The sequence below is a fragment of the Oncorhynchus kisutch genome, unplaced genomic scaffold, assembly GCF_002021735.2.
Source record: "Oncorhynchus kisutch isolate 150728-3 unplaced genomic scaffold, Okis_V2 scaffold1606, whole genome shotgun sequence".
Lineage (NCBI taxonomy): Eukaryota > Metazoa > Chordata > Actinopteri > Salmoniformes > Salmonidae > Oncorhynchus > Oncorhynchus kisutch.
The window spans coordinates 15932-20542 of NW_022263551.1; the positions used below are offsets into that span (position 1 = coordinate 15932).

The following is a 4611-nucleotide window of genomic DNA, read 5'->3' on the forward strand; positions in this document are numbered from 1 at the left end:
ATAGACAAAAACAAATAACAATGAAATTAAATATCTGTCACGCACTGGTCTAAGTATTTTGTGTTTTTCTTCATGTATTGGGTCAGGCCAGGGTGTGGCATGGGGTTTTTGTATTGTGGTGTGTTTTGTCTTGGGGTTTTGGTGTGTATGTATTGGGATTGTAGCTAGTGGGGTTATCTAGCAAAGTCTGTAGGTGTTTATCGTTGTCTCTGATTGGGAACCATATTTAGGCAGCCATATTCTTTGAGTTTGTCGTGGGTGATTGTCCTTAGTGTCGTTGTTCCTATCGCTTTGTTTATTTACACAAGTATAGGCTTTTTCAGATTTCGTTACGTTCTTTGTTTTGTAGTGTTTTGTGTTTATTCGTGTTTCACGTTATTCATTAAACATGGATCGCAAGCTACACGCTGCATTTTGGTCCGACTATCCTTCACACCTAGAAAACCGTAACAATATCCATATAAATATATATTCATTTTAATTTTCCCCTATTAAAAACACTCTTACATATCGGTCTAGGTTGGAACTGTTGCTGTTAAAATACAATAAATAATTTTCATTCTGAACTGGAATAAACGGATTGATCACATCCATGAGCTGTGGATGTTTGGTCAGGACGTGTCGTTTTATTAATTTGTTCGTTATGAGAGACTCATTACTAAGCACTTCCACACACAAAACACATTGTGAGCGGTGTCGTGGAAGATTCAGAATTTGTTGGTAACATTTGTAAGATGTTTTATATTCATCAAATGTGTGTTTTTGGTGTATTTTTTTTTGTATTATACTGTGGCGAGGTTGCAGTTATCTGTTCTATGTCAAGACTAAGTTGCATGGGCCGCTGAGAGGAGAGAGGTCAAAGTGTCATCATGTGTAAACATATCTTTTACTCCCTACCTTTTTCTTGTGGGGAAAGGAAGGGTGGCAGTATCTGGAATCATTCTATGCTCCCTCTAATGTTGTTTCTATCTTAACCTATAGCCTCATTCTCCTCTCCGCGAGTTTGTCCAGGAGTTTGTATTTAGAGTGGGTTGTATCTAAATGACAATTTGATATATGCCTGTTGATATGGAGGATTGGTTTATGGTTCTGGGGTTTGAGAAAGGAGACAAAGCTGAACGATGAATTATGTCTATGCTGTCTGACTATGTGTGTTCTTTGCTATTAAATGATCTCAGTTGCATTGTAAGGGGGCTCTCAGAAAATTCACTGGGAGACACTGAATTTATCTGAGAGTCACAGAAAATGCTATAGAGCTTATATAATTAAAGATGGACTTTTATAACTAACTCTGACTTGTGTGTGGTTTGCTCCCATGATTTGGTAAATAGAGGAAATTTCCACGACAGCGGTCCTCGTTATAAGTTTGTATGAAAGAGAGAGAAATTCATCGCTGTATACGCGTTCCATGACAATTGAGCTCAGTCAGAACTTGTGGCTAGCATCAGTCCATTTGATAGCAGCGGTGAGTGATGACGATTGGGAATGACAAGTCCACACTGCATCTTTTTTTACTCTGTTTTTTATTAACAAATCAATACAGGAAGTACATGTGGGAACACAAGTATATATAAATAATATACAATGGACAGTTGGGCTGGGGGGGTACAATATCACATTACACAAGGACCTTAAGGGACATACATACACTCATTATTCTAACAGCTTTTTTGTTAGTAGAGTATTTAATTGTCATAAAATACAGTTCAAATTCTTTTTGTAAGATAAGAAAATGTGTTTATTTGTTTGTAAATTTACATTTGTGAATATGAAATTTGGCCAAAAGAATAATGAAATTAATTACATAAAAAATGTTTCAGCTTACTTCTATCGTCAATAAAGAATCCAAACAGTACATCTCTCCGCAATAGTGTAAGATCGTCATAAATGTGTTGAATTATAAATCTACTAATGTCTTGCCGCAGTTTTCTTGCATGAATACAATGCCAAAAAAAATGCAACACTGTTTCTGGGTGGTCATTACAAAAGGAGCAATTTGAGTTGATGTTTTCCTTAATGAGAACAGATTCTCACAGGTCAGCTCCTAACTTCTTCATATAGTGGTAGGCAGGATAATATGAGGGCTCTGAGGGATCAGGTCTTGACACGTTCCTGAATAATAAATCAACACCTGAGGGAACGGCATCTAAAACAATTGCAAAATCTTTAGGTGTTACAGGGACCTTGTAAAGTGATAAGATTTCCTTATAACTGAGTAAAAGACCATCTGCATTTACCAGTTGGCTCACCAATAGGATATTATTTCGGAAGCAATGTGTCGGAAGAAACACCGTACACCAGGCGACCGTGTCACCGTACATGAGCCCGGCCCACCACAGGAGTCGCTAGAGCATGATGGGACAAGGAAATCTTGGCCTGCCAAACCCTCTCCTATGCCAAACCCTCTCCTAGCCCGGATGACACTGAGCCAATTGTGCGCCGCCTCATGGGTCTCCCAGTCAACGCTACGCCACTCGGGAGGCCCCTGCAAATTGATTTTAACAAACAATTGGTCCCCCCAAAAATGCATCCCTCCGTTGATTTGCAACATCCCAATGTGGTCCTCGAGCAAAAAAGTTTGCCCACCCCTGCCCTAGCCCCTACCCCTGGCTCCTACGCTTAGCTCCTAGCTCCTACCCCCTAGCTCCTACCTCTAGCGCCTACCCCTAGAACCTACACCCTGGCATAGACCCTTCATTTGCTGTAGATCTGTTTGCAGACACATATTGTCAACATCTCTTTTTTCTTTTCAATACCAGTGCCCCTTTAAAAAAAGGTCAAATTATTTTATTTTTGAAAATTGTCATGTGGAACTGAACTAATGTTTGTGTGTTTTGCAGGGTTCTGTGGGCCAGCCAGGTCCACCAGGTATCCCAGGAGCCCAAGGTAGGGGCACATTATCATACTGGACTGGCATGGTGGGGTGTGCGATAATGATCATAATTTTATTTTACCTTTGTATACTCGGCAAGTCAGTTAAGAACAAATTCTTATTTACAATTACGGCCTAGGAACAGTGGGTTAACTGCCTTGTTCAGGGGTAGAACGACAGATTTTTACCTTGTCAGCTCAGGGATGTCAAACTAGCAACCTTTCGGTTACTGGCCCAATGCTCTAACCACTAGGCCCCAGTTATCTGTATGTTCAGATGGAAATTGGTTTTGGTACTATCACACTGACGTGGCACAATATTCTGTGTGCCGCTGTATACAGTGTTGTGAGCTGTTATAACATTAGCCGTGATTAACCATGCTAATCATTAGTCTGGTCTTCTTGTGACCTTCAGGGGGAGCCTGGGTTCCAGGAGCCAATGGGCCCTCGGGGGGCCTCCAGGGGATGGCTTTCCAGGAGAAAAGGTACAAACTTAGCCAACACTTTTTATCCCTGCGGGAATTGAACCAACAACCTGAGCCACACAGGACTGTAACTGCCAAACAAACACACACAGACCGGTTCAATGACAACATGGACACACACAACCATTTGCTGTTCACTATAAATGTTCTTGTTGATGTGCTTAACATTACTGTCATATTACTGTACACAGGGGGATTGGTGGAGACTGTGGGTGGAAAGGAGACAAGGGAGAATTTGGAGAGCCAGGGTCTGTAGGACACATGGTATGATAGTCTTCTGGTCCCATCATGGTTATAAAATAACTTATTTCATGGTTCATTTATATGTTGATTGCTAACCTGTGTCCAAACTTGCAGGGGAAATCTGGTGAGAAGGGGGAACCTGGCCTGACAGTGAGTAGAGCACAAAATGCATACTGTTTCATAATGGCACCTTTGTCTCTCAACCATATTTTTATATCTTAATAACGTTTTCTTCTTCCTCCCACAGAGAGAGGACGTCATCAAAATGATCAGGGACATTTGTGGTGAGTTAAAACAGCTCATTGACTATAATTGCAGTCGCTGTACTCATAATATACAGGAGAACGATCGCCTTACGGCGAGGATAGCTGTGCTACAAGCCCAGCTTCAGACGCAATCGTTAGGCAAGGGTAATTTCAGTGTAGGAAAGGATGAAACAGCGTCTGTGCGGTCCCCGCAGCCGGACAACTTTCTCACGGTTTCTGGAAGGAAATGCTGTAGGATCGCTCAACCGGTGTCGCTCATTCAGCCGACAGAAACTTTCAATCGGTTTTCCCCATTAAGCAACGAGTCGGAGTCAGAGGCCGAGCCTTCTCTTGTCTCTACTTCTCCCGTTACGGGGTCTGAGACGTCGAAGCTTCCCACCGTTAGCTCTGACAAATTGAAAACTCTAGTCATTGGCGACTCCATTACCCGCAGTATTAGATTTAAAACGAATCATCCAGCGATTATACACTGTTTACCAGGGGGCAGGGCTACCGACGTTAAGGCTAATCTGAAGATGGTGCTGGCTAAAGCTAAAACTGGCGAGTGTACAGAGTATAGAGATATTCTTATCCACGTCGGCACCAACGATGAAACAGTCAGAGATCACCAAGCGCAACATAGCTTCAGCGTGTAAATCAGCTAGAAAGATGTGTTGGCATCGAGTAATTGTCTCTGGCCCCCTCCCAGTTAGGGGGAGTGATGAGCTCTACAGCAGAGTCTCACAACTCAATCGCTGGTTGAAATC

General features: G+C 42.1%; 1 long non-coding RNA gene across 1 annotated transcript; it reads left to right on the forward strand.

Annotated features, from left to right (window-relative positions):
* The first annotated feature begins 1356 nt into the window (after positions 1–1356).
* On the forward strand, positions 1357–3966 carry LOC116366889 (uncharacterized). The gene is made up of 4 exons (XR_004208324.1): positions 1357–3356; positions 3548–3620; positions 3714–3749; positions 3847–3966. It is a non-coding gene; the product is annotated as an uncharacterized LOC116366889 (long non-coding RNA).
* Positions 3967–4611: the final 645 nt, after the last annotated feature.